This window comes from Pinus tabuliformis, chromosome 5_2 (assembly GCF_031772625.1).
Source record: "Pinus tabuliformis cultivar Carrire ecotype Pingquan chromosome 5_2, CPIR1, whole genome shotgun sequence".
Classification (NCBI taxonomy): Eukaryota; Viridiplantae; Streptophyta; class Pinopsida; order Pinales; family Pinaceae; genus Pinus; species Pinus tabuliformis.
In genome coordinates this window covers 307572219-307582293 of record NC_142306.1, presented here as the reverse complement: position 1 = coordinate 307582293, position 10075 = coordinate 307572219, and the positions used below count along the sequence as shown (strand labels likewise).

The following is a 10075-nucleotide window of genomic DNA, read 5'->3' as shown; positions in this document are numbered from 1 at the left end:
CATAGCTGCCGAAAAATAATTATAAACGAGACTTGAAGCAAGTGCTCAGCATTTCAAATGTGAGAACAAAATTATTCATAAATTCTATTCATAGATGCGGAAGGAATTATCTATAAGTGTTATCTATCACAACAAGGAATAATAGAGAGAAGATGTCCTTGCAGGGTAGAGAACCGCTGTTACAGGTCCTTCATTTCCCTGTGGATGAAAGATTATAGGTCCTCCTCACATATCGAATCCCGTACACTCAGATTTATGTATATTTATTGGCTCACGATGTACAACAAGATTTAAATTTCAGTATTACAGAGAGATTTAGTCGAAGTTAAGTGTGTTTATACGAAAAGGTTTATACACTCAAGCTATAAAGCAAAAGGAAAATATCTGCCTTACAAAATTTGATATGGCTAGCATATGTATTACAACAATAATTTGAAATGTAGTTTAATAATATTAAAGATCTTGTAATTAGCTTTGAAATTTATAAAACTAAATCTAATAAATAGTCAAGTGAAAATTGTAATTAAGTTGTTAGATAAATTTATGGAAAAAATTGTGTTGGGATTCAATCAACTAATGAAATAGTCCGATTAAGTTGATAAAAATAAAAAAAACTTTTAATTCCACAAGCAAAAATAAAGCAGTTAAACGTGATTGATTAAACTAGCATGAAACTAATAAAAATTAAATTGAAGAAAGATAGAGAATAATACAAAGTACCTAAAAACTGATTGAACTGCAAAGTAATTCAATTATTAAATTAGATTAAACCAGATTCATCGCAAATTCATGCAACCATTTTGGGGAAAATATTAAATGAGAATGGAAAGTCCAATTTGTCTCATGAAAGATGTTGAAAGATTTGCATCATGCTAAATTCTTGTCTCTCCTCCTTTTTCCATTGAGCTCATCCAAGAAATCAACATTAACATCCTCCTCCTGCAACGTAAGATGACATGAACATGATACCAAGAAATAAACGCACGATCAAATTGACAGAAAATAAACACGCGATCAAATTGACCGAAAATAATGATATATAGATGGAATTCTATGCCGAGAGCTTAAATGATACCACATAAATGGAGTTCGATGCGCAGAGCTTAAAATGATACCATATAAATGGAATTCGATGCCATCCATGCATACGGTCATTGATAAACATACATGCGTTGCTTTCTATTGCCAAAACCCACGTTGACTGCATGATCCACAATATCTGAGATTTCTTCACTCACAATATTCATAATCGGCCTTGCCCATTCCACTATTCCCCGCTTTTTTATGGAGAATCAATTGCTCCCACTCCCAGGGACAACACCAAGATATCATACACCCAATTAATAGATGCAAAGTCAACCTTATTATTCAACACATGAGTAATGGTTGCGGCTGTGGGATTGTTCATCACGAACCCTCCATCTATTCCCACAATTGTTGTTTGCACATCCACGAACTTAACGGGAATAGGCATCTCAAATGCTGGAGAGCACATGGTCGCACGATAGACTTCCCACATAATGAAATTGTAATTCTGCGTGTGCTTTGCACTTGCCTCTGCGAATAGGAACGGTGAACCGCTGCATAAATCGTAGCAGGGTATCAGAATCGGGTTCACTGTGTCTCTCAATGTTAATGGTCATCCATTGCTACTTCTGAATAGCCCGTGCATATTGATGCAGCCGCTGCCTTGAGCCTCATCAGGATTAACCTGCCCAGTAACCCACATGATGACGGCGTTTTAGTATTACCATGTGTTTCCCCTTTTGTATAATGAAATCCATTGTCTTTTGGGCCGTGTAAAGAGCTCAACCGTTTTCACCCTTGACAAAAATAAGGCACTCCTCTCCCACTTCCTTCGACGACTATATCCCTTCCGACGCCCCTTTGAAAGTTTCATAGACTCCAAGGTTTCATGGTTTCCATTATATAAATGCAAGTGGCCATTATCAGAGTGCAACTCGGAGTTTTCATAGTTTCCCTAATATAAAAGCAAAATTATTCAAGTTCGATAAATTGCTTTCTTGCAGTATGCTGCTTTTGTTAGAGAATATGCTTTTGTGCGAATATGCCTATAACAAACTCCACGGTAACGGAATATGTCAGAGATTCTAACAAACTACACGAACCCATTACTTGTCATAAATTCGTTTGAACTTTGGATGTTATCCAAGCACCCACTACTCTCGTTACCTGTCACACAGGGCAACCGCTACTTGCGCATGTGCGTTTAAATTCGTTTCAACGTTCCATAATACAATATAATATTTATCGTAACGATTCCATGTAGCGAAGTAAATTATCTTACAATTTCATTTTCCAGTGCAGAGATGCGTTGCTTGTGAACAAGATCAAATGTTGTGTACCAAAGTTCTCCGAGAAATACAGACACGCAAGAGTATGATAAAATTTGGATTGTGACGCAATGTATGTACTAATACTGAAGCAGCAGAAGATATAATTAAAGGAAGCGTTATACGTATTAATACTAAAATAGAAGTTAAAAAATGTCGACCTAGCTTTTGGTTCAAAGATCCAAAATAATCTGTAGGTTAATATCAACCGCTTTGTTCCATGTTATACCATAGTTACCATCGAAGAATTTTTTTCGTTATAGAGTTTGACGGCGATGAATGGATGTTTGTTTCAATCCAAAAGAAAATAAAAAAACCACATAAAAAACATAAATAAGGAAAGTACCATTGTGTATTTCTTTTATGAATATACATTTTGTCTAAATAGAATATAAATAAAGAATGCAATATATGCAAAGGTCGCGGACATTATGTATTTTTTTGGTGAATATATATTTAATACACCTCGATCATAAAAACATAAATAAGGAAAGTACCATTGTGTATTTCTTTTATGAATATACATTTTGTCTAAATAGAATATAAATAAAGAATGCAATATATGCAAAGGTCGCGGACATTATGTATTTTTTTGGTGAATATATATTTAATACACCTCGATCTTGATGAATTATTTGTTCATGATTATATTTGTGTATGAGATTTCAATATCTTTATTTTGATTGATATTCTATGATTATATGTGTGTATGAGATTTCAATATCTTTATTTTGATTGATATTCTATGAGTAAGGTAGAGATTTGACCATTATTTTTAGGTATAGTTTATTTTAAATGAAATAATAAAATTAATTTTAATTTTATTATTAAAGATATTCAAAAATATGTTTTAGGTTAATTATAGTTAAAATATAACATTCAGTATTAATTTAGTAATAATATGAATTTTTAATTTTTAATTTTTTAAATATTTAAAACATATATTTTAACATATTATTTTTTGAAATTGAATTTTAAAATATAATTATACTCGTTAAAAAAGTCACTACATTATAAAAATGAAAATATTAAATGCTCAAATAAAATTATTATGTTTTAAATAGTTATTTTAATAAATATATATTTTATTTAAAAAAAATAAAAATATGATAAAGCTATAAAAAAAACCAAAAATAACAACATGAGAAAATGAAGAAAGAACTAAAACCTATGGACCAATTATTATAATACAATCAACCAACTTAAAAAAATAAAAAAATGCAAAAAGAGAAAAGACTATAAAAACACTTTAAGTAGACACATATACAACCACTACAATGTGTGTGGGTTAACACATTTTTTAAGGTTGTAACAAGTATGCATTTATGTATTTATATTTATATGAAGTCATTCTTCTAAGTTTTAGTTAAGCCTAGAATCTAGCTCTATGTCTAAGTGTTCCTTGATTCTCCGCAACTATGCTTACCTGGTAAGGGATGGATTTGTAAATCGATAGAAATGAAGATTTGAAACTTAAATTTCTTGGAATGTTGAGGTGCCTTTTAGTTTCTTCTAACAATATATTTAGATAGGTCTCCTCTTTATTGATAATTTGAAGCAATATTGTCATTAAGCTAAGAGGCTAGTTTAGTAGAGAGGCTTATTCTAAAGCCCTGTATGAGGGGAATTTGTAAGTTTGTTTGTTGGTCGTTCCACTTATAAAATAAAATTTAAAATTTAAAATTATGTTTTAAAGAGAAAAATAATTTAGCCTCTCATAAAAATAAATGAATAGAAGTAAAAAAATATATGAGTAACACTTTTAAATCTTCTACTTTTCAAAAATATTTCAACAAGAGATTTAAATAAACTATTTAAAGATCTATCTCAAGTAATTTATGTGGATATGAAATTCATATATATTTATATATAGAAATAAATTTTCTAAAATAAAACATTCTAATGTTCTATATAGAAAAATATTCAATGTGGGTTATCAATAAAATATTTTAACAAGAATTAATATGGACATATACTTAAAAATATATATAATAATAAAAACTATTTTAATTTGCTTGACAAAATGTCTAGATATACATGTGATGTATATATAAAAATGTTTATTTGTTCCTATATGTATATTCTATTTATCATTCAAAAATAAAATTTAAACACTAAGCAAACACATTGTATTTTACACTATAAAAATGTTTGCACATCAAATTTGATTTGTCTCAGGGCATCTTAAATTTGTGCTTAAAGGTGACTCTATGCTTGTAGATGCCTTACATTTTTATTATATTGTGTCATTGGGCAAGTTTGACCATTTATCTCAAACCAGACCAAATGAGATGGCATGACTACCCGAATTAGTCTTTATTAAATTATTTTTACAAATGGAGTATCTATTTGTGCCTTGTTACAACAGTCAATAAATAGTTCTTCCATTATTAGTTTTGTTTTGTTTTGTTTAGCACGCAATCGCATTCAATTGTCTTCATGATAGCATTAGATTGTGTTTATGATCAAATATACATTTTTCGTGTAAGGAAATATTAAATTTTTTCTATATTTATGTCAGATGTTATTTTATTTTTTTTGTGAATCTTTCTTTTTTTAGATAAGGAAATTTTTATTTATTTGAAATGCATTTAAATATTGTATGGTTATTATTTTATTAAAAATACTCATATTATAATGTATTTATTTTATAAAAATTGCTAGAATGTATATCTTTATTTTTAATTTTTTTTAAATTACAATTTAAATATAATTATTGGCTTTAATTCTTTTATTAATATTGTAAAATAGATTTCAAGTTTATAATGTCTATAAAATTGTATATTATGACCATATATATATTTATTAAAAGAATAAGTTTCACTTAATACTAAGTAATGTTAAGTCAAGTCAAGTTTATAAATTAGATTTAAGATTTGTGTTTTAGGCTTAGGATTAGGCGAGGGAGGGAGGAAGCAAAAGGAAGGAGAGAGATATATGGAGAGTGGGGAATTGGAGAGAGAGTGGCTCACAGTGAGAGTGTGTCAGAAACTAAGATAGATGTTAAGACAGGGAGAGTCAAGGGGGAGAGAGAATGAGAAAGAGGATGAGACATAAAAAGAGAGAGGGAGAGAGAGAGATAGGAATAAACGGAAAGAGGGAAGGAGTGAAAGAGACATAGAGAAAGGGGGAGATAAAGAGGGAAACAAAATGAGAGGGAGAGGGGGAGAAAGAGAAAGGGGGAGGGTTATTGTGATGACCCCGTAAATGTAATTATTTAAAAGTTTACTGTGGTAAAAACTGAATGACATTGAGAACTTATTTTCTTTTAAAAGAGTAATCTGTTAATTTAAATTATGCATTAAAGTAATGTTTAAAGAATTACTCAAAAGAGCATTGAGTTTCCCAAAAGGGAAAGCAGTTAATGGAACTGAAAATAACCACCTCCCTTAACTGGAAGGATTTCCAGGAAAAAGGAAATGGGTGGAGTTTTTCTCTCTGTGCTGTAGAGACAGACAGAGGAGGAAAAAGGGGAAAAACCTTGTTTTGGACTAAGTCTGGTAGAGACCAGATAGTCAAGCACTGTGTGCTGTCTTACTGAGGATTGTGATCCGGTAAGGATAAGCTCGGGGGGAGGCTCAGGTCCCGGAGGACAAGTCTCACGGATGGGTGGTTAATGAGCTTGACACAGGAATTTGCAGGAGGCTTGCTACAAGAAATACATTGCGCGCAGTGACCAGGTAAGTAACGGGAACCTATTATGCCTGTAGTTGTTATATTTAAACGGTAGATTAATATAATTGTCGTTGCTTGTATTAAGCTGATAGACCAGAATACTTGCAAACCTCTGTTACTCTTATTAGGGTAAAGATAGAACAAACATTAGAATCTGTACCTTGGCTATAAGACCTAATACTTGTGGTTTTAAAGTGATATTAGAAATTTGTGCCTTATACCAAATGGTGTACCATTCGTGGAACGACATAACTATAATTACCACCGATAGGGATTTATGGGAATGTAACCTGTCCCTGTGGAAGTTAGGGCTGGGTAAGAGAACTAAATAACACTGAAATAGTGGAAGTTCTGCTATGGTATTGTTACCCTAACCTGTAATTAAAGAAGGTAAACCACTTCTTCCTGAGTAACCGATAACCTCAAGATAGAGTATGTTGACTTATGGCTGTAGAGACAGACAGAAGGTAGGAAGCCGTGACATCAAACCTTAAGTCGGGGTTTCAAGCAGAATCTTAAACGATATAACCTAGTCGGTATTTAATGAGTTTGTACTCGGTAGAAAAGAAAGACTTAAACCAATAAAAATAGAGTTAGCTGCTTCAGCGCCGTGACCGGCATAACCAAATAGTAACCTGTATTTCTTCAAAACCCTCACGAAGAGGCTCGAAGACTATCACAGAAAGATATTACATATTTCTCGCATCGTAACCTTGAGCCAAGAGGCCCGGGTTCGATTTCAAAGAATGTAACGCATGCGAGAGCATTCCGCTCTGTTTCTTTGGGAAAAATAGACAAGATCGAAAACATAACTTATGTTATATATATGGACTTCAAATGATAAACAATGAACAAAGCAATAAGAACATAAATGATAACCCTCGTAGTGCCGAGCTGAAATAACTCTATAAAGAACGATAGTGCTGTTCTAAGAGCCATAAGGGCGTAAGATAGGTATTGCTGTAATAAACAAATGATACACATCAAATCCTGACATTCACATGCAAACTATAGAATCTGCCATTCATGTTTCAGATAGAATAACTTCCGATTGGCAATATAGAAACAAAACATAACTTATGCCTTGAAAGTAAATGGTTCCGAGCAGATGTATATTCGCATAGAACCAAGCCCGAGATCGACCATGCAACCATCGAATAGGATGCAGGTGCGACCTCTCATGGCGTCCCAAGACCGAATGAAAAATAAGCAAATGCAATCAGAGAATTGAACCATGTAAACTATAAATAAGATAGATACATTTCATGACGAGAAAATCATATTCCTTAAACGAGAAATGTTTGAGACTCGTTCCTCATGGAACTGTACAAATACATGATAGCTATTAATTGTAAATATAACCAATGTCCGTATTAAACAAAGGGCCGCCATCCCACAATGGGTCCTGAGCCGGGAAACATATGATGAGAATTCACAAAGTATATTAACTTAAACTTAAGCACAATAACATAGAGAGGAATCAGGCTCAGATAGCCATATTACTCAGCGGCCGAGCGGTACAGTCTCATGAACCAGAGACTGACATTCCTCTGTTCCGCGGTAACTAGAAAAAGGATTTAACCCAGCAGTCACGAAGATAATTGTTCTCCGCCATCTGCGCCCAACCATGAAGAAGTAAGGATGGGAACTCAGAACCAGCTCGGAGAATAACCCTATGATAGAAGACAAGTAATGTTTTAACCATGAGATACATCGGGTGTAAGAGAAGATTTCTTTGTGCACCTGTGGAAAGTCCGGCCGGTTAACACCTGAGGGAAAGCACATACCGCCGTTAAGCTTCAATGGCGGCCATTCAAAACCTGTCAAGAGAGAAGTTCATTACCGGTCGTTCCTTAAAGTTAATCATAGGAAACCTTGGAACCTTTGTTAAACAGGTAGAAAACTTACCGAGCCAGCTAGGTAGCTTGCATCCCTCGAGTGGTGGCGCCATGGCGGTGTTGCATGCTAGAGGAAAATCCGAACAGAACCAAGGGATAGACTCGCAGTAGTGACAAATGGCGCGGAGGCAATGGAGCGCCGAGCAGAACCAAAGAAATCGCGAAGTATCCGGAGGATCCACCTTATAAATGCAAAGAGCCAACCTAGGAGACGTGGAGCTATCTCCTCCATTGATCTCTGCCAAAGTTTGCTCATCGTAGATCGAAGCGGGAATACCAAAGAGGAAAAGCGGGAAAGTTCCTAATCCGAGAGCCATGCCCAGATCACGTGAACAAGTCAGTAAACTTAAATGCTGAGTCCAAGTGTTCCGAGATGACATTGCCAGCTCATGCATACGGTACAGTATTAAAACACATAGTCGTGTAGTAATAAAAAAATATCCATGGTATAATATTTGAGACGCAGATGCTTCGTATTAACGTTAAGACTTTACAGTATTTAACAAATCAAAACACTGACTTACGTTATGGTAAATTTCCACAGCAAACACCTTTCGATTAAGTATACGTATATATATATATATAGTTGGTGCTATTGCCGTATATATATATATATATATATATATATATTTATATATTTATTTATTTATATATATAGTTGGTGTTATTGGCGTAACCCAATTTTTTTTTTATATTACCTGGTGTTAATATGGGTGGAGATGTGACAATTGGTATCAGAGCCCAGGTTGCCATACTGTGGCCTTTGGGATATGAATAGCATGTTTTCCTTTAAAAGAAAGAAAGAAAAAAAAAAGAGTCCTGATAGTATTGATATTTCTTGATTGGTGTGATTAAATTGTGCCAGAAGCTCACAATGTTGACTGTTTTATGATTAGACCAGACCAGGTGAATACAGGAAAAATGAATCCGGGGAACAACCCAGAGTTGTGGGTGCAGTTGGGAGAAGAGACCCGTAGTACAAATCTGGCCATATTAGAAACAGTTCAAGAGCTGAAGAATGAAATGGCTCGGTTGCGTGAAGACAATGCACGTTTGACAATGGAGCAGGAAAGGATATTAAAAAGTTTGTCTGACAAACAGAACCCGCCACTGGCCAACCCTAGTGCAGAGCAGCCGAGAATGACGGAGGAGCAGTGTTATCATGCAGAATCTAAGATTCCAGAAGATGGAGAAGATCAATCTGATAATTCCTCAGAACAACAGACTTCAAAGCGGCAGAAGGTGGAATTGCAGGGAGAATTCTGGAAAATCAAACCCCCACACTACGATGGAGAGCAAGAAGAAGCAGCTGAAGCATGGCTGATTAACATGAATAAATATTTCCAGCTATATGAGTATGACCATAACCTGAAGGCGAGATTGGCCATTTTTCAGTTGCAAGGGAAGGCAACATTGTGGTGGGAAGAAGTTAAAATTGTAAAGGGGGTAAGCGAGCGAACCATAACATGGGAAAAATTTCAAAAATACTTTAAAGAGAGATATTTGACAGAGCGCTTTTATGACGAAAAAGCAAAGGAATTCCATGATCTGCGATTAGGACAACAGACTATGGATGAGTTCATCAATCGTTTCACCTCCTTGCTCCGTTATGTACCCTACCTTAAAGAAGAAAAAGCAAAGGTGCAAAGGTTCGTTAGCAGTTTGCCCATGTATATGAGAGAAAGGATTGAATTTGAAAATCCCAGAACCATGGACGAAGCTATCCGTAAAGCAAGAATGTGCTACCAGCAGAGCAAGCAGAAAGGGGACAGTTCCAATAGGAAATGGAATGAGAAGAAGGGTAGTAAAGTTGTGGGAAACAATAGAGGAGGTCGGGTTGGTGGAGCTAAAGGAAGTGTCAAAGGCCAGAGTAGCAAAGCAGCACCAAGAAGCTCATTCAGACCCAAGCCTATTAATGAAACTAGAATGGGAGAGCCATCCATCAAATTGGATAATGAGGGAGTAAACAAACCCTCAGTACAGTGTTGGGACTGTGGCGGAGCACACTATGTCAAGAACTGCCCGCAGCGGAAAGGAACTAATCAGATCTCTCAGATTCATGAGGCATCAACCGTGGGCAATGTGGGATGAAGTGTGCACAAAATTAATGTAGCCTTGGACGACCGCTAGGCAGAATATCAGCCCACA

At 34.7% G+C, this 10075-nt stretch overlaps 1 pseudogene; it reads right to left on the bottom strand.

Annotated features, from left to right (window-relative positions):
* Positions 1-1282: 1282 nt before the first annotated feature.
* On the bottom strand, positions 1283-1729 carry LOC149158761 (putative inactive patatin-like protein 9 pseudogene; annotated as a pseudogene).
* Positions 1730-10075: the final 8346 nt, after the last annotated feature.